This window comes from Suricata suricatta, chromosome 7, assembly GCF_006229205.1.
Source record: "Suricata suricatta isolate VVHF042 chromosome 7, meerkat_22Aug2017_6uvM2_HiC, whole genome shotgun sequence".
NCBI lineage: Eukaryota > Metazoa > Chordata > Mammalia > Carnivora > Herpestidae > Suricata > Suricata suricatta.
The window spans coordinates 143,738,729-143,761,933 of record NC_043706.1 but is presented as its reverse complement, the minus strand read 5'-3'; the positions used below and the strand labels follow the sequence as shown (position 1 = coordinate 143,761,933).

Sequence of the window (23,205 nt, the reverse complement as noted above, 5' to 3'; positions counted from 1 at the left end):
GGGCGGGGCTCGGACGCCGCCGGGTTCCGACGGTGGTGGTTTGCAGGGTGCCGGGTTCCGACGGCGCTGGGTTCGAACGCCTTGTGGGTCTGGGTTCCGACGGGGCTGAGTTTGCAGGGTTCCGGGTTCTGACGGGCGGGGCTGGGTTCGGAAGGGGCTAGGTTCGAACAGGTGGGGCTGGGTTCCGACCTTGTTGCGTTTGCGGGGTGCTGGATTTGAAAGGTGGGAGCCGGGCTCCGACGGGGCTGGGTTGGCAGGGGGCTGGGTCCGACGGGCGGGGCTGGGCTTCGAGGGGTGGTGCCAGGTTCTCAAGGGCGGGGCGGGGCGGGGCTGGGAGGGTGGGTGTGGGCAGTCCAGGGTGGAGGGAGAGAGGAACGCAGGCAAAAATCCCCGCGGGCGGCTTGGAGGGCGCGGGAGTCTGGCAGGTACTGACCTTTGCAGCAGGGCCTGAGTCCTGCTCCCTTATCACCCCGCCCGGTATAACCGCGGGTGTCTCTTGGTCACCATTGTATCCCCTCCAGGGCAATTCCCTTTTTGTCGGGGTCAAATCAGAGCAAACCTCTGGGAGCTGCGTTCTTCGGAGGAGGGTGAATTATTATGGGGGGTGTGTGTGTGTATGTGTATTTCACAGATGAGGTTTGTGAAACCCTTCCCGTGCCCTGGGAGGCCAGCCTCTCCCCTGCTGTCCTGTTGAGGCCCCCACGCGGCTGTCTGCTCTTCCCGTGCCAGGCAGGATGAAGCTGGGTGCCCTGCTCCCCTGGTGTGTATCCACTCAGAAAGTACATCTTTTCCCAGGCAAATGGGGTCTACGAAATTCCACAGACATAGAGCGCGGACTTCGCACAGTTAAAAAACAGTAAGAGAGGGGAAGAGTCATTTGATACGCGTTTTTCTCCCGGGGGGGGGGGGGGGATGCTACCTTTAGCCCTGACATTAAAGCCTGACGTTAAGTGTCCTGCTAGATGTGGAGACCTAGCATTAATTTCAGTAGCAAGTTTTCTAAATTTTAGGAACGTTTGTTTCATTAGGTGCTTTCTCTTTAATTGCCCCCTACCACTCCCCACTCTCAAAAATGCCTTTCTCTGCAGAATGCATTCCAACAGACTACTTCCTCCTTGCAGCTCATGCCGGTGCAGTTGGTTTCTTGTATTATCTGTGATGTGTTGTAACAAAAAGCCTTCATCTCTGAAATGCCAAAGCTAAGTAATGAAAATAGTGAGTTGTATTGGACAAAGCCTCTTTATTTTTGTCATTGCTCTGTCTTCCAGTGTGGAGATAATTTTTTTTCTCCACCAATTCGATTTCTTCTTTTGTAGGAGAGAAGAGAATCCGATCATGCCTGCCGGCCTTTGTCTTCAGCTCTTCTACTGTACAGTAGTACATAAGGAGGCTTTTCAGCAGAGAAGCCTGAGGTGTTGAACCAGTGCCATGGGGAAATGAATTCTTCAATAGTTCTGTCGTCTTCCTTCTCAAAATTAGAGCGTGGGGACTTGCAGAAAACCGTATGTGTATGAATGCTATCTTCATGTTCTGGCATTCTGTTCCTTTATACCTTGAAGTTCCGGTGCTGCTCTGTGGACTCAAGTTGTGTGTCCTTTTTGTTTTGTGTTGTGTTTGTAGGGCCCATCAGGGTGTCAGTGCCGCACAGAACAGCCGAGCCAGGTTCCGCACGCGCCCTGCGTGTCATTAGCCACCACATCAGCTGAGTTCTGACAGTAAGAGCTTTATTCCTGACCGCGCTATTACCAAGAATGACTTCGCCCTTAAAGAATTATGTAGTTTGCCAAGCTGGTGAGTAGGTTGCTGGGGTGCAAAGTAAGTGCACTGTAGCATTGCCAGAGAAAACTCAGTGTTGTGGGAGGATAAAGAGGAGTTCCCTGCACTGTTCTTTTTGTAATAAAAATGTGTAGCGTACACAGCATGCCTGCAGGGTAATGCAGGGCACGCTGAGGGCTCTGAGTCAATGTTAATCATGACAGTTTTCATGAATCTCAAGAATCCCCGTCTGTATTTTGTATGAGGGGTATGTTAACGTCCAAACTGCGATCCATAACATCCGAGCCAGCGTGAGTTTGTCGACAAAGGTTTAAAAGCAACTTGAGGTCCAAAGCATATGTATAATTCTATTTAGGCCATGAAAGTGTCCGCGCTGCCATCTTCCACTGATGGTCATGGTCCAAGACCTCAAGGGAATGTGCTGAGCCCTGTGTCAGTTGTGGTGCCACCTTACAAAAATAAGCAGACACGATCTTCTGTTTTCAGTCTGGTGATGAGTTCTGGTACATTTAAGAAATCAGATTTAAGTGCTAGTCAAGAAATGCTGTGTAAAACCAAATCACGTGGGAGTCCTTATTAACCCTGCCTTAGAGACAGAGGGTGGGAGATGGGAGGTCAGAGACTAGGCTGAAGGGGAGCCAAACTGCATCTGGTGAGGCCTAAAAGGAAGATCTTTTCCATCTCTAGGTCTGTTTTAAAATGCATTTTCCCGGGGCGCCTGGGCGGCTCTGGTGGTTAAGCGTCCGACATCAGTTCAGTCATGATCTTGCACTTGGTGAATTCAAGCCCCGTGTCGGGCTCTATGCGAAACAGCTCAGAGCCTGGAGCTGCTCCGGAGTCTGTCTCCCTCTCACTCTGCTCCTCCCACACTCGTGCTCGCTCTCTCTTTCAAAAATAAGTAAACATTAAATTCTTTTTTAACTAAAAAATAAAGTATATTTTCCACTTCATATTTAGTTTTTGGTTTTATTTTTTAATTTATTATTTTTAGTTACACTATTAAGAAAGTGAGAGCTCCTGCTTAAATCATCATTGGTCTACAAATATTCCTCAGCGTCTCTGTCAAAAACTTAAATGTACTTCGAACTTAATGTATAATGTCATGGGACTAAATATATGAGAACAAATATATAACGATATTTAAAAATTCTGGTTAAGCTCTTAACGTTAAAAAAAATTTTTAGGGACACCTGGGGGGCCCAGTCAGATAAGTGTCCGACTTCAGCTCAGGTCATGATCTCACGGTTCATGGATTCGAGCCCCACGTTGGGCTCTGTGCTGACAGCTCAGAGCCTGGAGCCTGCTTCGGATTCTGTGACTCCCTTTCTCTCTGACTCTCCCCTCACACTTTGTCCCTCTCTATCAAAAATAAATAATGTTAAAATAATTTTTCCCACCTTTTCATGAGTGTTAATTTATTCATTCTTATGTTTAGATATACGTGCATAAAATAGCTATTTTGTAATGTTAAACTTCTAAAATCATTTTGGTCATCCTATAACTTATCTTCCTGTTCTTATAAGGCTCTTTCAACCAGCCATTAACTAAGCAAAAACTGTTAACCTTTTAACCAAATAAATTATGTGTTGTAAATAAAAATAAAAAATTTTTTAATATTACAAAACCCAGGTTCCAAGACCAATCAAATGTAACAAACCTAATCCTGCCTCAATTTTCACAAGCTCTGAAAAATAGAAAATGCCAGGAGAAAGATTAGGATCTTAACCCATCTCAGAAATACAAAGGGCACCAACATATCAACTATATTTCATGACCTCCATACAGGTCATTTCATTTTCTAGCCACTAACAGATTTCATATTTTAGTAAGTTAATCAGATGTTGAAATATTTTAATCCTAGAATTGTACAGATCATCTATGAGCACTTTTGCTAGATCCATCAGTTCAGAGAGTGGTCTTCAAATAAAATTTCAAGTGAAGAGATACGATAAAATTACAAAGAGCAGACTTTCTGGGTAAACCTTCTTCCATGGTAGGCCCTGCCAAGTGAAAGTTAGTCAATGTGGAACGTTAAATAGCCAGACTCTTCCTCTGCCTAAGCCGTGGTTGGAGGTCAGGGTTGTTAATTTCGTTTACGAAGAGAAATTCCAGAAGATTCAGTCTCCAGAAGTCAGTAGAGAACATGCTACTTCACAGAGGAAAGTAGCTTCCATTTCTTTCTGCATTACATTCTCACGTTCTTGATTTTTATTTTTAGGTTACCTAGTATAATTTTCAGGAAACGAGTTTTCACAGAGAAAGGAGAGATCCAAAAAGAACTGAAAATAGGAATGTAGTCTTACCAACTCAGACATCTGTGGTTAAATGTGTTTGTTACCCTTTTATAAACTAAGATAATGCTGCAGAACAGATACCAAATCTGAAATAGATAAAGAAGGTATTTACACCGAATGCAAAGGAAATAGATGGTGTGTGTGTGTGTGTGTGTGTGTGTGTGTGAGAGAGAGATGTTAGGACTCCTACCTCGTCAACACTGGCCACTCACCCCTGATGTGTCAGAGAATTGCTTCATGTTACCTAAGGGACAACCTGGCCGGTCCACTTCTGTTCCCCACGCCCGGGACCGCACGTAGCACGGGCTCTGCACCCACCCATGTTCGCCGGGCACCTGTGGACGGGCGTGGAGGCGCCGTGGGGTGTGGGGCACCCTCTACGGCCACCAGCCGGCACCCAAGTGAGTGATCTTCACGAGTGTGGCCGCCACAGCGCAGAAGCCGCAGACATTTTCCACCCGGCCTTCCGCCTTGTCTCCGGATAAAAGCCACCGTCCCGGCCGGTGGGGCTGGCAGGAGAAGTCCTGTCTGCCTTGTCCCGCGGTCTGCCTCACCCCTGCCTGATGGACTGAGCGGCCCCAACATGACTCCATCCACTGGCTGCCGTTGACCCAACAGAGGCAGAGAGAATGCAGGAGACATTGTGAAAACCGGGGTGTAAGGTGAACTAACTGTAATGAGCTGGCTTCCGCCCCAGTGTTCACAGCCTCTGGAAAATATAAACTATCAGGAAAAAGATTAGGAATTTAACATACCTAAGAAGAGCTAATGGCACAAGTATATCAACCCTGACTCTCGACAGCTCACGCTCTCTCCTCCTAGAAAGTAAGTATGATATAGAAATATACAAACAAAATGTCACAGAATTACATAAACATATAAATTGTGTGCCGTACAGTACATAATGCATGCTGATATAGAGGATATAACTTTGCTAGAAAACGGCTTTAAATGCAGACTCCCATTAAAGTTTATCTAAACAAGTGAAAACGCAGCCCAACAAAGGGACCGTGAAAGCGTCCCACTTGGGCTCAGGTCATGATCTCACTGTTCATGCATGAGTTCAAGCCCCACATCGGGCTCTGAGCTATTAGCACAGAGCCTGGAGCCCGCTCTACAGTTTATGTCTCCCTTTCTCTCTGCTCCTTACCTGCGCTCTCGCTCTCTCAAAAATAAACATTAAAGATTTTATTAAAAAGTGCTAAGGTTTGCAAAATTTTGTGAAAAGTGGAGGTCGTGGCCTCAAGCTTCAGTTAGGATGGTGTTCTGCTCGTGCTGGAACCCACACCTGCTCTAAGTATACACCAATGAGAGAAGGAGGAGGTGTAAAATTAGAGGGTACTTGAAACACTGTAGACAGCGCCAAGGGTTGCGTCTGAACAGAACCGCACAGCAGTGAGAAGGAGCTGGGGAAGCCCATCCTGTGGACCCAGGGCCCAGAGCAGGCAGATCCTGTAAGGAATTGGGGTCCCGTAGGGTGGGGGGGATGGCGGTGCCCACGGGGAGAGGAGGAAACACTGACCCCAGCTTTCTGACCCGGAAGTGAGCTAAGCCACTCAGTGGTGTATCTGGACGCCTCCTGTCAGGACAAGGCTACTTGCTCAAGGGCGAGGGCCCCACTTGGACCTGGTCAACCTTCGTTAGCCACGGGCACCATGAGAGTGGGAGAGAGAGACTGTGAGAATGACCACCCAGGATGAGCTGTCCAACCCCAAATTCCAAAACATGTGCAGAATTCACTCCAGACAAAAATAATGAAACATCCTGAAAGAACTTTAAATAAATGGATAGGAAACGTAAAGAAATATATGGTGACATAATACTCATAAAAAGGGGCATGAAATTGTGAAATAAAGAACTGGCAAAAATAAAACAAGTATATATTTAAAAAGAACCAACTGGAAACCCTAGAGATGATAAATGTAGTGATGGACAGACACACAGTAGAAAGAAGAAACGTGCTGAGGAAAGAATCTGGAAAGGAGAATGGAAAGAGGAGTTTTTTAATGTTTATTTTGGGAAGAGATAGAGCATGAGCGGGGGCTGGGAAGGGAGAAAGTGTCACACAGAATTGGAAGCAGGCTCCAGGCTCTGAGCTGTCAGCACAGAGCCCGACACAGGGCTCGAACCTACCAACTGTGAGATGGTGACCTGAGCCAAAGTCAGACGCTAAACTGACTGAGCCACCCAGGCGCCCCAAGAGATATTTGAAGATAGGGGTCCCTGGAGCAAGAGCAGTGGGTGAAGAGAGCTCAATCTAATCCAATCAGAATTCCAGAGGAGCAGAGGGAATGGCAGAGAAGCATAATTAAAGCCATAAAAGGTGGGAATTTTCCAGAATGTCAGAAACACAGGAGTCTTCAAATTGAAAGTGCTTTCAAACACCAAGCAGGATGAAAGAACGTAAATCCCCACCTAACATAGAGCAGTGAGACCACCAGGTCAAGGTCAAAGTCAAAGCGGAAATATTAATAATTACCGGAGAACAGAAAACACATGTAGGAAAAAGAATAGAATCAGAGGAACCTGGACACAGTGTCCCTCCTGTGTGAGGGGCAGACCGTGGACGAGGAGGTCTGGGCTCAGACAGGTGCACCTGCGGACGCTCTGGCCTGCCTCGGGTCCCGCCCCCAGCCCTTCCTGGCGGGGGCGGGCCGTGGGCGGACCGTGGGCCACTCACACGCGGACAGCGCACCGCACTGTGCTCTCAGTGTGTTCTCTCTCCCTTGAGATGCTCTCAATCACACTTGCTTTTCTCTCACTTTATCGTAAGACCACATCATACCACACGTACACCATGCGGTGTGTTAGCTGTTCTGTTACCAGAGGCTTCCGGTCAACAGTAGGCTATCAGTGGTTGAGGTCTGGGGGAGTCAAGAGTCCTGCACATATTCTGACTCTGACTCTGACTCTGGGAAAAAAGAAAAATGGTAAAATTTTAACTTTTTATGCCTATCTTGAATTATTAAAAGACACTGCGTTAGCAATTCCATTTGTCCAGAACTTTGCAGTGAGGCTGGGAGGCCTCGGACCGACTGGGGCAAGGGAAGGCTGTCGTAAGTATCTGACTGGGCGGCGGTTGTTTTGGCTGTGAGTTACGATCCTGTGTTCATGACAACGTGTCTGTAACGGATTTGGTACGTTGCTGTGAATTTTTAAACTGTTCTCTGTATGTGGGAGAAAACACATGCTCATCTATTCTCTCCCGAACTACAAAACCGCCTTTCCAGCCATTTCCATCTCCAGGACTCCCGAGTGTCTTGTGGCCATTCTGCCCCCCCCCCCGTCCCTCTTTCTCCAGCACTCCCCCCCACATGCCTTTTCCAGCTCAGGGGCTGCCACCCAGACCTTAGGGGGGTCCCTACGTGCCTCCTTGTTCACTCTGCACGTCCTTCTGTTTCTCTGTTACGCTCCCTCCTGGGTTTTGGCCGCCCCGCACCCCGACGTCAAACCTGTGCCATCTTCCCGACACACTCCTGCAACCACATCCTAGCGGGGCTCGCCCTGACGGCAGCCTCGCATGCCCTCGGCTCAGCCCAGCTCGTTCTGTTAGCTGAGTTTCCTACTGCTTCACGGGTCAGTTCCAAACCCCTCGCTCCCTGTCCGCCTTACCAACTTGCCTCTGCTCCGCCCCCCGCCATATCCACCATGAAATCCTAACCACTTCCCTAGACCTCGGTGCCGCGTGCTGGTTTGCGCACAAGAATTTCACCTCCCACCCTGTGATGATGCGGGGCATGGCCGCATGACTTGTTTCGGTTAATGAGGGGGTGCGGGACGGTGTGTCACTTGTGGTGGGACTGTGAGAGCCAGGGAGTGGCCGGCCAGCCCTCTTTTCCTTTGCCGCAGTGCCGGAGCAGCTCCGTGGGGCAGTGGGGAGCAGGTGGGGTGCGGCCCCACCCGGCCACTCCAGCCCTGCAGGGTCCCTGGGTCCCACGGTGGGTGTGAGCACTGAACGCGGGGTCCTTACTACCACGGGCAACTCGCTCCAGCACACCGGTGCCCCGGGCTGAGCACACCTGGAGGGGTGCTCCTGCTGGACCCCCGCGGCGCCTCTCCCCTGTTTGCTGCCATGCCCCAGCATGCCGGCAGAGCGTGGACTTAGGGTCACATAGACCTGAGTGTGAGTGTCACACTGCCTGCCACCAGCCATTAGTAGCCGAGTGGACCCCAGTTTTCTCATCTGAGTAATTGGCAGGATGCCAAGGGTCCTGATAGGTAAGCAAGCCGCACGCTTGCAATGTCCAGCCGTGAATGTCAGCTCGCTCTCTTCCTGGTATTGCAAATGTGCAAGTTTCAGAGAACACAATTTATGTTTTCCTCTGCTCTTTGTAGGACAATTACAGGACTACACAAATTTCTCTGCCCAATACGTTCACCAAAGTATAATCTCTCTCTCTCTTTTTTAATGTTTATCTACTTATTTTGGGGGAGAGAGAGTGTGTGAGAGCACGAGCAGGGGAGGGGCAGAGAGAGAGTCCCCAGCAGGGGGACTGTTCTCGATCCCACGAAGCGTGAGATCGTGGGCTGAGCCGAAATCCAGCTGGATAGTTAACCGGCTGAGCCACCCAGGTGCCCCAAAGTGTAAGCTCTTTTATTTTATTTTTTAATTTTTTAAGAGATTGACTTATTTATTTTAATTATTTAACTGTTTATTTAATTTTGAGAGAGAGAGAGAGAGAGAGAGAGAGAGAGAGAGACCAAGCTCAAGTGGGGGAGGGCAGAGAAAGAGGGAGATGCAGAATCTGAAGCAGCTCCAGGCTCCAAGCTGTCAGCACAGAGCCCGACATGGGGCTGGAACCCACGAACCATGAGATCGTGACCTGAGCTGAAGTTGGACGCTTAACCCAGGCACCCTGATGATTTTTATTTTTAAGTAATCTCTAAACCCAACGTGGGGCTCAAACTCACGTGGACTCTGAGATCAAGAGTCACATGATCTACTTTCGGAGCCAGTAGGGCGCCCCTAATCTCGTTAAAGTAAGACACAGATACATGTTTCTTTTTCAGGTAGTTGGCGAGGCAAAATGTAGCTATATAACTAGTTTGGTTAAATTATTGCATACTAATATTCTTGTCTTTAAAAACAAATTTTAGGTGGAATGTTTACCTAAATTGAAAAATCTATTTAAAAACAATTATCAGAGAAGTAAAAATTGATAGAATAAAAAATGTCTGTTATTCGAGTATGTCTCCAGTTACTTTTGACCTGAATATCTAACTATTTTGAAATATATGAGTTTTTTATCTCAAGGGTTTTTGTTTGTTTGATGCAGATTTGCTTAAGCATTAAGGATGAAATGAATAAGTATGTCTTCCTTATAGAGTAGCTTACGTTGTAAACTAGATGAGAGCATTTTGTCGTTTAGATACTGAATTCTTTAAAACGATTCCGCACGGATGTGGATTGAGACCGCTCCTCCACTGGGGAAGCATGAAGCTGCAGTGTGGTCAGAAATACATTATTAGCAAAACAGTGTTAGGTTTACTCTGTGATTTTAATAATTAATTCATGGTTGCAATTTCCATGAGAATCTGAAGACATCACTAGCATCTTTTAATTTTTTAAATTTTTTAAAGTGTTTTATTTATTTTTGAGAGAGACAGAGTACGAGTGGGGGAGGGACAGAGAGAGAAGGAGACAGAATCCAAAACAGCCTCCAGGCTCTGAGCTGTCAGCACAAGCCCGACGCGGGGCTCGAACTCTTCAACCATGAGATCATGCATGACCTGAGCCCAAGTCAGACGCTCAACCCACTGAGCCCCCCAGGATCCCCATCTACCACCTTTTACAACACTAACCTCAGCAGTGAGTTTTGAGACAATTTTCTATGATTCTACACTTCCATTTGGATTGGGATTCGGATATTGATCTTTTTTTTCAATAATAAGATTTTTTTTTTCAAGGAGTAACCTTTAACTGTTCATTCCCCACACTTATTATTTTTTTATTTTTTAAATGTTTATTTATTTTTGAAGGAGAGAGACACAGAGCGTGAGCAGGGGAGGGGCAGAGAGAGACGGAGACCCAGAATCAGAAGCAGCTCCAGGCTCTGAGCTGTCAGCACAGAGCCCGACACGGGGCTCGAACCCACGAACTGTGAGATTATGACCTGAGCTGAAGTCAGACACTTACCCAACTGAGCCTCCCAGACATCCCGAAAAGATAAAATATTAAAAGGGGCTGTAGCTGGGGTACCTGGGAGACTGTCGGTTAGGTGTCTGATTCTTGATCTCAGTTCAGGTCATGATCTCACGGGTCATGAGCTTGATCCTGGACGCAGGCCCCGCAGTGTGGAGCCTGCTCGGGATTCTGTTTCTTCCTCTCTCCCTGCACCTCCCCCCACTCAACCATGCACTCGCTCGCTTGCTCACGCTCTCAAAAATAAATAAATAAACTTAAAAAGGGGAGGGCTCTCGCCAAGAGTGTATATAACAAAGTGTCCAACAGACACATGCCCAATTATGGGTGAGATAATTATGTTCTAGCTAGAAACTATTTGTTTAAATATAGAAATTCATGAAAAGACATCCCATTCAAAGACTAATGCCAAAATGTTACTATTATTCTCTTTTTAGTAAAATAATGTGGTTTATTTTTTGCAGGGCAATTATAAGGAGTGGCAAAGTAGGGTGAGTTCCATCTTTAAAAAGGTACGTTCTAAATACTCTTAGTCTTGTATGATTTTCTACGCCACAAATCCACATCATCACACGAACTCTTTCTGGAAGTCCCGGCAAGTTGGCTATAGGAAAGTGCCTCGGATACTTGGAAAATTTGCCAAGCGAGGGGCTGGGGTCAAGAATCCACCACTAGGCCCCTGAGGAGACAGCTGTGGGGACAGAAGCTGAATTTCTGCCTTTAGCTGACAACTGCATTGGCTTAGATCGAAGTACACAGTAGCTAGGTACTCAGTTCCGTAGATTTTGGGGAAAAGCACAACGATGAATTAACAACGGTCCTCCGCGGGTCCCGGAGAAGGGCCTGGAGCGCAGAGCAAGAATTTCAGCCCAGAGAAGCCAAGGGCTGGACCGCACTCACCCGGGCCTCGGCCTCCAGGCGCGGCGGCATCGGGAATCCTGGCTAGTTCCCACCGTGTCCTGTCTCTTGCCTTCCAGGAACCCAGGCCCGCTGCTGCGCTTGGTACTTGTCTTGGTCTCTCCTCTGAACTCACACAAGCTCGCTACAGGACTCCTGCTTCTCTTAACACAGGACCCCAGTGGTATCTGTACAGAGGCCCCTCGTGGTATTTGTAGCCTTTATGTTGAGGTGGCGTAAGTGTGTAGCTCAGTTAACACAACACGAACCTACCAGTTTATAAAATAAAGCAAACAATCGAATATTCCTCACACCCCAGAAGCCGCACTTACATCTCTTTTCAACGAGTCCCTTCATTCCTTGTCAAAGCTAAACACTATCCATTCCTAAGACCACAGATTAATTTGTCTTGTTTTAGAAGTAAATAGAAACAGAATCAAAGTGGGGGTGGGGTGTTTTGTATGAATTTCTGGGCTTAGTCCATTGTCGGGTCTGCAGTGATTTCTGCCGTTAGCCACCATTTGGATGATTGCCGGTTTCTCCCAGTTAAGAATCGTGCTGCTCCAGGGGGCGCCTGGGGGCTCAGTCAGTGAGGTGCCCAACTCTTGATTTCGGCTCCGGTCGTGATCCCAGGGTTGTGGGATCGAGCCCTGCATAGGGCTCTACAGTGAGCATGGAGCCTGCTTAAGATTCTCTCTCTCTCTCTCTCTCTCTCTCTCTCTCTCTCTCTCGCAAACACTAAAAATTTAAAAAATAAAAGAGTGCACTAAATGGTTTTGCAGGAGCCTTTACGAGTGCCGTGAGGGAGTGCGGTGGCATGCCTGGGTCACAGGGGTCACGGGTCTACACCTCCAGTGGACAACGCGTCTTCCTGAGTGCCTGAGTCCCTGCATGTCCCCCTCAGCTTGGTAACAGGGGCTTCCGCTCGTGTCGTCTGTTTGGAGCCATTCTGGTGTCCAAATCCTGATAATTTATTATTTTGATTCTCATTTTTATGAAAATGACCATCTTTTCACATATTTATGGACCGTTTGGATTTCCTATTTTGTGAAGTGCCTCTTGAAGTCTTTGGCTTATTTAAGTTTTTTTTTTTTTAATGTTTATTCACTTTTTTGAGAGAGAAGGAGAGACAGAACATGAGTGGGGGAGGGGCAGGGGGAGAGGGAGACTCAGCATCTGAAGCAGCTCCAGGCTGAGCTGTCAGCACAGACCCGACGCGGGGCTCGAACCCGCGAACCGTGAGATCCTGACCCGAGCTGAAGTCAGACGCTTAACCGCCGAGCCCCTCCGGCGCCCACTCTCCTGGCGGGCCAGCTCGCCTCTTAGCTGGTGTGCGGGAACGGGGACGCACTTTCTGTCCCCGACGCCGCTCTGCTGCTCCGAGGCTTGTCTCTCCCGTCTCTTCCTAACGTCTTTTCTTCTGAACTTCTGCGTAGCTTTCAATTTTACTGCAGTCTAACCTATCAGTCCTTTTTCCTGGCGAGTTCTCTTGTATGACCTCCTCTCACCGTTTTACCCCTCACATTAGGTGATCAGCAGACTGGGCATCAATTTTTCTGTTCTTCAGAGTCAGAATTACAGTTCCTATTTCCCATGTTGACTGTTCAGTTTTTCTGAACATCATTACTGAAGAATCTCTTCCCACTGCTTTGAAGCGCGAACGCCTTTACAGTGAGCCGCGGGCCCCCACACGCCTGCCTCGGAGCTCATTATCCTGTCTTTGGTCTACTTGTTCGTTGCACAAAAATATTGCCCCAAGTACTGAAACTTTATAATAAACGCTGATATCTGGTGGACCAAGCCCTTCCACTGAGTTCTTATTTAAAGGCCGTCTTGGCTTTTCTCGATCCTTCGTGTTTCCACGTAAATTTTATAATCAGATTATCAGTTACCACCAAAAAAAAAAAAATGCAGCCAGGATTTGTATTGGGATGGCATCGGATTTATAGATCAATTTGGGGAGAATCGATATATTTACAATAAAAACACTTCCAATCCATACACATGGTATCTCCCCCACCTTCCTTACTACTTCTTTATGATGGCACGTAGTGTTCTCCGTGTAGCCCCTGGGAATCTTCTTTTCAGGTTTAATATTAAATATTTTATTTCTTGTGCTATTGTAAATGGCCTATGTTTAATATTTCACTTTCCAACTCTTTGTTGCTGGTGCATAGAAACATAATTGATTTTAAAATAGTGAGCTTGTATTTAACAACTCTGCTCAGTTCACTTCTTCATGCTAGTAAGTTTTGTTTGCTATACACACAGTCACACCAGCTGCACATAACGGCGCTCTATGCCCTCTTTCCCAGACCTGGTATCTTTAGTGCTTTGGCTGCGGGGGACAGCTCAACGCTGAGTCAAGGCGGTGGCACCAAAACCTCGTCTGCTTTCTAATCTCAGATCAACAGGTTTCAACACTTCACCACTACAATTTTTTTAATGCCTTTTGTCATAAGAGTGATGTTCCACTCTATTTCTACTTTAAAAAGTACCCTTCGCCCTCGTAAAGGAGTCGCACTCCAATCCTGGTTGCTAAGAGCTTTTCTTTTCAAGTCATAAATGGATTTGAGTGCTTTCGATATTTTTTTCTTGATTAATTCTATGATCACGTAATTTTCCTTTTTTTTAAAATTATTGTGACTATTCACTCCCAGGAATGAGCCCGGTTTTGTGATGTCTTCTCTTTTTATACATTGTATATTTGATTTGCTAGTATTTTATTTACAAATTTTGCATCCATACGCACGAGGAAGATTGGCCTATCAGTTTTGCTTCCTTGTTAGATTTCGATTCAAAGTTATGCCATTCTCTTAAAAATTACTGGGGAGTGTTCCCCTTTTTCTCTTCCCTGATTTTCCCAACTCCCCTTCCCCCAAATCTGATAGAATTTACTTGGGCCTAGAGTTTTGTTTTGGGAGAAGGGGTGGGGGGATTAAGTACTGATTTGATTCTTTTCAGTGTTACAGAACTATTCAGATTTTCGGGCCCCTGGGGCCTCAGTCGGTCGAGCGTCTGATTTCAGCTCAGGTCATGATCTCAGGGTTTGCGGGTTCGAGCCCTGTTCGGGCTCTGTGCCGACAGCTCGGAGCAGGAGTCCTGCTTCATTCAGATTCTGTGTCTCCCTCTCTCTGTCTCTACCGTCCCCCCTCTCAAAAACAAATGAATATTCAAAAGTAAAAAAGAAATTATTCAAATTTTCCATTTCTTCTTGTGTCAGCATGGGTAAGCTTCCTTTTTCTGAAATTATGTTCAATTCATCTAAATTTTCAGACGTCTTTGCACGACGCTGCTCAGACGCCTTCCTAAAAGACTGCAGTGGGTCTGAGGCCTGCGGTGCTCCTCCCTCCGGAGAGCGGCCGTGGGCCTGGGGTCATTCATCTGGTCTGAGGGCCCCGTCTTGGTTTCACTGATTGGCACGGACCGTGTAAGAGCCATGACGTGAAGGGGAAGGCGGGCGTCTGGCTGAGCGTTGTTAGGGTGGCATGTGGCACTACTGCAGGAGGTGCCACAGCTTGGTCTAATGGTGGCTTTGTTGAGCTAGAACTCACGTGCCTGGGGGGCTCCATCAGTCGAGGGTCCAACTTCGGCTCAGGTCCTGATCTCGCAGTCCCTGCGTTCGAGCCCTGCGTGGGCTCAGTGCTGACGGCTCAGAGCCTGAAGCCTGCTTCGGATTCTGCGTCTCTCTCTCTCTCTGCCCCTCTCCCACTCACTCTCTGTCTCTGTCTCTCTCAAAAATAAACATTAAAAAAAATTTAAAAAAATTCACAAGCCATAGAATTCACCTTTCAGGGTGTACAATCCATGGTATTTATTATGTTCAGAGTTGTGTAGCCACCACCCTCTCTAATTTCAGAATATTTTCTGCACCCTTAAAAGTACCCACTGGCGGTCACTCCACATTTTGCCCCAAACTCTGTGATTCTAGTTAACCATTCATCTTTCTGTTTCTACCTTGATGTCTGTTCTGGACACTTCACATGATAAGAATCACACAGTATGTGGTCTTGGTGACTGCTTCTTTCACTTGGTATAATGTTTTCGAGGCTGGCCTGTGTTATAGAAAACTTTTTTATTTTTTAATGAAAAAAATTAGCACACAGGTTCCACATGATCGAAATCTAGCCATCACTACTGCACAATATAGACTTAGTTATCACCGCCCTCGACGCTTAAACTGGCGCTCATTGTAGCGAGTTTTGTGGATGAAAACATTCTAATCTTAGTTCATTCTGATGAGAGGGAGAACATTCGAGGATAATGCGCAGGTGAAATTTCCAAAACATGCTCAGCCAATGAAAAGATGCTTCCTACACTATTAAATATAATTTTTAAAATCAGATAAATTATGTTTATATGATATAATTATTGAAGAATTTTAGTTAAAAATAGAACCTATCTTCCTTTTCTCTACAAATTAAACATGTAAAACTTCATAGCTTACTTAAGAAGTTTTAAGTTGGAAACATTTATGTTGGAGTTTTATTGAGATGCGTCAGGATTCTACTTGAGTCTGGAAGGAAGTATTTACAAAACATGTCTCTGGGAGGGGAGAAAAAAGGATTACATGGATATGTGTAACTCACTGTATGCTAATTATGCCTTAATAAAGTTAGAGAGGAAGATTCGAGAATCTGCAACCCTGACCTTGTTACCTACGCAGTGAATGTCGTGCGCGTGGTCAGCGGTTTCCTGCCGTGGTTTTCGCTTCTTGCCGTGGTTGCGCTCAGGAAAAATCTGGCCACTTTTTTCTTTCTGATCCTTTTTAAGACATTTAAGCTTGACAATTTTGCTTCTTTAAAAAAAAATGGTGTACATTTTAGAAGTAAATCCGAGTCATCAACACTGGGAATAAAACCACGCACTTTCCTTGTGTAAAACCTTTCTCCATGTCTAAAAACAATCTATAACTCTTTTAAGTTTAAATACAACTGAAAATAAAAGTGTTTCGTGGTTTAAAAGGAAAGCTCCGCAGAAATGTGCATATAACAATGACTTATAATATTTGTTCAGAAACCGGATTAATTTTTTCAGTTAGATTGCCAAATGATCAACATTTTTGAATATAATATTTTTGGCTTTGCAAGAAAGAAAACTGCACAGGGCGCCCGATTCAGGTGTCACGTGCTGCAGCATTTACAGTCAAGTGGTCTCAAGAGGTGACGGATCGGGGGACAGAGGCTCCGTGCGTTCCAAAGCGGTGACCCAACACTTTAAGAATGTCCCTAGCGCACAGCACAATTTTGATTCTACTGAGTCTCCTGCTGGCTTACTGTCTGTATTTCACGTTGTACGTGTGAGAAATGCAGAACGATAATGTGAGGCACGGTTAAAAGGGCTCATGAAAATGGTCTGGCGCTGACATTGTAAACGTCCCCCTGGTGAACCCGGGAGTCTGTGGTACTAGTGCCTGCTATGTGTTGACTATGCTCTGAGAGACACCCACCCAGCTGTGTGTGGAGAGAGTAGCTTGGAGTCAGACACACTGAGATGTGGATCCTGATGCTTCAGCTTAGCAAGCTTCGTGGCCTTGAGCAAGTCGGCTGCTATTTCAAGTGCTGAACTTACAAATCTGGGATACATAGAATAATATCGTCCACTGTCGGGACACAATTCTCCGTGTGTCTCTGGCTTTCTGCATGTTTTAGGGGCAGTGGCACCCATCTCTTGGTACAGTTCCCTTCCCCAGGGTGGTGACAGAGCAAACGGCCTTGGGAAACAGAGAGGATCCTCTTCCAGCTCCTCGGCCAGCAGCGGATGTGTTCACTCTCTTGTGCAGTAAAGACACTGTCTCCCTATGGGGCAAAGAGTAGGTTTTGAAAGGCTGGGAGTTCCTAGGCTGGAGCCGGCCAGCTGTGGCACAGACCTACTGCCGGCGCAGCGTCTCCCCAAACCTTACAGCACCCAGCACTCCGCGGGATGCAGGGAGCAGGGCGATGGAGGCGGACCCGAAACTCATGCTGCCTCTTTGCGTGAGTTTGCACCAAGTCCTTTATGTCTGAGCCAGGAGGCTCGTCTTCCTTCAGCGCCTTCCGGCACCTTGCCGGGCCAACCTGCTCCTTGCAGGGAGGCTGAGCCTCTCACCGGCTTCCCATCGCTGAGCCGCTGTCCGGGTTTTATGAGAGGCTTGGAGGCGGTGCTCGGTCGCCTGGGTAAATACTAGTCTCTCAAAAGTGTCCTTCCTTCCTGATACCAACTTTCTAAAAGCTGTGAATGTTTGTCAACCAGTCATTGCTTTTCTGTAGGTTACAGTTGGGACTTGTAGTCCTAGCTCAATAGCCCATGCTGTGGATATTTACAAGACAAACAGCCAGATGAAAAGCAAATGCATTTTTTTCATTTTTCCCTGTTAAAGTCAACTATTTAGATATTTTCAAATGACAGACTATGACTTGCACTTTTGTGTAGGTAGCCCCGGTGTCCGGCATCCATGCTTATTTAAAATCTTATCCATCAAACGCACACTCAGTGCAGTATCACAAATGTTTCTAAGAAAAGAGATGCTACCAAAGACTGTTCTGTGCTTATAACTCGACTGTTTTTTCTTATTGTAGTTTGCAGGGAAGAGAAGACTCAACTGTGACTGGATAATGAAAAGAAAATGAAAATTCATTCTCACTGAGCGATAAAAATTGGCTTCTGGGGTTCACTCTGTTTGGAACTCTGACACAGGATTAATGATGACGCATTATTTTTCAATAACAAATTCTGCCCCGAGACTCCGTAATACTGCTGGGTTCTCTTCTGCTTCCAGTTTCCATCTGCATAAAGGGCAGGATCCCCTGAACTTCTAGATCCTCTTCCTCACTTCCTGGATGTCTGCCAATATTGGGTACGATCACACCCCGTAACACTACTACCCCTGCCAGGGTTTACAGCGCTTAAAAATTCTTCCCTGAACTTCCTGTAAAAATTTCACAGGGAAATCACGAAATATTAAACCGCATGAAATAACACTTCTTCTTTGACAAAACGTTTTATTGTAACTTCTGTTTAAGGAAAGCATCCAAACCACCACATTCGCCTTAACGTTTACCTTTGTGGATGAATGGCTTCTGGAGATTTTCTGGAGCGCCCCCCTCCCAGAGGGTGTGTCCTCGGACGGGAGTTTTGGTTTCTTGGTAAAGGTTGAGCCTCCTGTTCCATCGTGGCCACTGTTTGCATGTGTGACGGCCATGGCTTGTCGCTGGGGAACGAGCAACAGGAACACGATGTAAAGAACATCTGTGAGCTAGGCAGACTGGCTTCCCGCTCTCCGGCTGTCACAGACAGACGTGTCTGACCCGGCGGGCTGGGGTGACGTGCACACTCGCCTGAGCTGCGGTCCTGCGTACATGTCACCTCCTTCCCAGGACCTCAGCGCAGAAGTAGTTTGAGGCGCGGGTGGTCCTGCCGCGGGTCCACGCAGCCTGTCACCTGGTTCCGTCCGCACGCTCCTGACAGTGTCCTCACTCTGACTTGGGGCTGTCGTCCCCTGCTCCCTAGTCACAGCGTGAGAATCAGGCAGAGTGACAGCATTCGGCAGCCACTGACACTTTGTTTTCTGCCCCCTCTTCTGACCCCTGCGCCCTCCTGACCTCACACCAAGCCGCAGGGATGGTGGGCGATGTGCTGAAGCAGGAGAAAGCCATTTTTTTGTGAGAGAGAGAGAGAGAGAGAGAGACAGAGACAGAGACAGAGATCGTGAGCAGGGGCGGGGCAGAGAGAGCAGGGGAGAGACTCCCAAGCAGGCTCCACGCTGTGGGCAACAGAGCTGGACTCGGGGCTCCGTCTCAAGAACCCTGAGGTCACGACCTGAGCTGAGATCAAGAGGCGGGTGTTTGAGCCCCCGGGGGCCCCTGAGACGTCCTCCTCTTAAGTAAACAGGTGCATGATTGACCTTTTAGAAACCCCTTGGAAGAGCACTTGGACAGAGGCCATGATGAGGAGGCCGGCGGGCAGAGACAGCAGCCGAGAGAGGTGGCAGGGGGGCCCGGGACATCCCCGGTTTGTGCAGTGGCCCCCCTCTCCCCATTTATGGAAGCAATGGCCGGTGCTCAGGAACCGCTGGAGCCCGTCCTGGGAGGCGTCGGCATGGCTGGGCCCTGACCACAGGCCGGGCGGCAGCAGCCTGACTTCCACAGGGGGCACGTGTGACAGCGGCCAGGCCTGGCTGGTGGCACAGTGGCCATGCGCCCCCTCCGGCCCCAGGGGACCTGCTCCACGGCTGTGTGGATGTGCGGCTACAACTCTGGGCGGCCCTCAGAGCTAGAGGTGTCACATCCTTCCGTCGTGCTGCTGGGAGTCCTGGCCACCCCCTGCTCGGGGCTCAGCGGGGCTCTGCGGGGCACAGGCATGGGCCAGCCGGCCGGGAGCACCCAACTGGGTCCTGGCACTGGGCTGGGCTCTGAATGTTCCTGAACGTGCAGGTGGCGCGCAGTTCCCGGGACCTGCTGCCTCTGCCCTGGGGTGGGGACCTGGCGTGCAGGGGTGACCCCTGCAGCAGCTGGTTGGTTTCTGAGTGCCAGCTACAGACCGGGTTCTTCTCTGTCCTGATTTCTCCTTTTCGGACCTCAGACAGGCCCGGGACGCTGTCAGGAAGGGTGCGGGTCTGACCACCTCCAGCTCGTTGGCTCAGGCCTTCCGTAGGCAGCACCCCTGGGATCAGCGGATGTGGCAGGCCTGCTGGCTCCCTCTCACAGCAGGGGGGCAACGGGAGAGCTGGGGGGGCGCGGGAACGGGGGCGCGGGAAACAGGAACAAGGATGGCCACCCAGGCCACCGAGGTCACCGCTGCAGGCCCTGGGGCTGGGGGCGCGCCCAAAGCGGGGAGGCTGCACGGACCCCCGCGCTCCCTCCCTGGGCCCCGTCGCTCAGGGCGGCCCCGGGCTGCTGCGGTGAGCTCCCCCAGCTCCTGGCGGCCCCGGCGCCAACAGTGGAGAGAAGCAGGGGCCTGTGGCCGCGGCCGCCGACCCGAAACGGCCAGAGAAGGGCCTTGGGCGCCAGAGAGGGGGGCACGTAGCTGTGTGTCTCTGGGCCTGGGGAAAGCGGGGTGGGGGGGCACTCTTCCAGGAACGGCCTGTGTAAGAGCAGGACCTGTGAGGGGCGGCTCTCCGTGTTTTGTCCCACTGTCTGTCTGCCTTCCTCCCTCGCCCCTCCTTCCTTTCTCCCCTCAAATGCACACGCGCGTGAACACATGCACACACCACCAAACACAGCCTCCCGCGCTCGAGTCCTGACTTGTCTAAACGGCGATGACAAAGGTCTCTTCCGGCCGGGCACCACCCCTCAACCTCTCTTTTGTCTGTGCCATCCGTCTAACTTCTCTCGGACTTTAACTCGAATCCTTTAAAATCTTTTTTTTATTTGAGAGAGAGATGGCAAGCAGGGGAGGGGCAGAAAGACAGGGAGAGAGAGAATCATTAGCAGGCTCCACACCAGCTCAGACCCCGATGACACCGGCTCGGTCCCATGACCCTGGGATCGGGACCTGAGCTGAGATGAAGAGCAGGATGTTCAGCTGACGGAGCCCCCGGTGCCCAGCTCGGAGAATCCTTAAACTTGCATCCGGTCGCGAGCAGCCATCTGCCTGTTTAGCGCTATGACTGTCGTGAATGCAGGAAGTGTGTGTGCAAACGCGTGCACAGACACCACCTGCTGAGCTAGACGGGGGCCCTGCCCTGAAGGACCTCGGGCACGTGGGGCTGTGGAGTCTCGGGGCCCTTCCCTGTCACAGGGCTGCTCCATGACAGCTGTCCTCACGGGCCACCTCCCAGTGCCACCAGGGATGAGGGCAGGCCCCACGCAGGCATGCGAGTGTCCCCCATGTTCCAGGGGGGCCCGCACCTGAGGACCGGGTTCTTCCAGCTCTGAGTGTGGACAGCTGCAGAAGGTGTGCTGGCCAGAGCCCAGCAGAGCACTTTTGCTCCGGGTCCTGGGCTCACAAGGGTGCAGACGGGTCTTACCTTCCCTGCACTTGTGTGTGAACCATTTGCTCACCAGCAGATGGTGGTGAGCGGTGACTGTGTCAGGCCGTGCGTGTGATGACAGCAAAGACAGGGAGAGAGCCCAAGTCCTGCCCTCCTGGCGCGTCCACGTGGCTGCGGGAGGTGAAGATCAAAGCCCAGGTAAATGTGAAACGGCCCGTCCCGCTGTGTGCACTGGGGACGGGGAGGCAGCGGGTCAGAGATGGCGGGGAAGGTCCACGGCGGAGAGGTACACCCGGGAGAGGCCAATGGCAGATGGCTGTGCAGCGGGAGGCCAGACGGCGAGCGTGGGGAGAGGGGCCTGGGCGGCCAACGGTCCCACCCCGACTTCCACCCCCTGCGCTGGGCGAGCCTGGAGCCGTGATGGCAACGCCGGCGTCTAATCCAACTTGTGGAGTTTGAACCAGATTTAAGGGCACTGCTCTTTAGAATTTCTAAGACGTTGAGGGTGGGGGATGGGTTAGCTGGGGGCTGGGCACTGAGGAGACACTTGTCTGGAGGGGCGCTGGGCGCCTACGTGACTGACGAACCACTGGGCTCTGCTCCTGAAGCCAGCACGACACAGCATGGTAACTGACTCGGACTTAAATAAAAGAAAAAAAAGAAATCCTAAGACGTTGAAAGGGAGATGGACTTTGGATTTTGTGTTCTTATCAGGAACGACGTTAGGGAATTGTCATAAAAGGAAAGGCCATAAAACACGACATCCCGGTAGTGAGGCTCTGCTCGTTCTCCGGGCCCCGTCCCCCCACCTGCTCCGTTTGTGGCCCCGAATCCTCGTGGGGCAGCCCCCCTACTTCGCAGCTGGTGTCAGAGCACCCCGCGCCCAGACGCCCTGAAAACCGCGATGGGATGACTCAGCGGAACTCGCACAGACAGGCCACGGCCCTGGTGCCACTCCAGGTGGAGCCACGGACGGGCCGAGCAGTCAGGCCAAGGTCAGGGCTCAGCCCCAAGCCTCCGCGAGCACCACTCACAGGCGGATGCCGTGCGCACTGCACTCGGCTGTGACATTTAGAAGCAGGGAGACTGAAAATCACGATCCACGGATCATGTTCCCCATCGGCCGGTGTGGGCGCTGCGCTTTAATATGCCCCCCCCATGGGGACCGCGGGAGGTCACCCTCCTGCAAAATTCCCCGGCACCGCGGCCTCACGCCCCTGCCCCTGCCGTACCCGTGTCGCCCCTTCCCTGCTCTTGGCCTCAGGACGTCAGTCCTACTCCGCCCTCAGCCCCTGGAGGCTCCTGCAGAGTCACTGAGAGGCCGTGTTGCCAGGTCTCCCAGGGTGAAGGGCATGCACGTGCAAGTGGGAAGGTGCCCAAGTCTTGTTCTGAGTCCGGCCAGGCCGGGAGCTCTGCGCGTGGTCTGGCACCCCCCTGCCCTGTGCACGCCGTGGAAGCTTCTGGAGTCCGGGAGACACCGCGAGGGCAGACACCTGCCGAGTCCCCGCTTACAACCCAGCCCTCCTTCCTGTCAACACCGTTTTCAGCTTTCACTCTTCATGGGGCGTAACGTGCACACAGGAGAGTGTGCCCAGCGCGTCAGCTTGGGGACCTGTCGCAGACCGAGCACCCCTTCGTGATCAGAGCCCAGATCAGAACCAGCGCATGCTGGAGGCTCCCGGGGACGTTTCCAGCCAGGGGGCTGCCTTCTGAAACGTGTTCTGGTCGCGTGGTTTTGTTCCTTATGTAAATGGATTTTCTGTTGCCTCTTAATTTCACTTTCCCCTGTACTCTAGGTTTACCGTAAATCGCACGGGAGATAACACTTTACCTTTGCTCAGAAGTGGAGGTGAGCCGGGGCGCCCGGGCGGCTCAGCGCGTGAGCGTCCGACTCTTGATATGGGCTCAGGTCATGATCCCAGTGTTGTGAGATCAAGTCCAGGATTCTCTCTGTCTCTCTCGTTCTGTCTCTCTGCCTCTCCCCGCTGCGCACATTCACATGCTCTCTCTCCAAACAAATAAACATTGAGAGAAACACACAAGTGGAGGTGAAGTCATAGCGTGTTGTCAGGTACCAGCACGCCATCACTGGAAATACTGGAGGAACCTTACCGTGATGACTCAGCCCTGAAGCCCGAGACCCCAGGATCATAGGTGACCGGGTTGCTGTCTCCATGGTAACCGAG

General features: G+C 49.9%; 2 long non-coding RNA genes across 9 annotated transcripts; one reads left to right on the top strand and one right to left on the bottom strand.

The window, feature by feature from the left end:
* The first annotated feature begins 6 nt into the window (after positions 1–6).
* Positions 7–2,505, top strand: LOC115296386. Of its 8 annotated transcripts, none has more exons than XR_003910874.1 (6): positions 7–83; positions 796–856; positions 1,122–1,215; positions 1,317–1,502; positions 1,621–1,791; positions 2,464–2,505. It is a non-coding gene; the product is annotated as an uncharacterized LOC115296386 (long non-coding RNA). The 8 variants fall into 8 exon arrangements; XR_003910871.1 differs by having other exon boundaries at positions 1,089–1,215; XR_003910869.1 differs by having other exon boundaries at positions 21–83; positions 632–856; positions 1,089–1,215.
* Positions 2,506–20,466: 17,961 nt separating this feature from the next.
* Positions 20,467–22,939, bottom strand: LOC115297190. The gene is made up of 4 exons (XR_003911331.1): positions 22,851–22,939; positions 21,594–21,659; positions 21,056–21,190; positions 20,467–20,695 (listed from the first exon to the last, which is right to left on the bottom strand). It is a non-coding gene; the product is annotated as an uncharacterized LOC115297190 (long non-coding RNA).
* Positions 22,940–23,205: the final 266 nt, after the last annotated feature.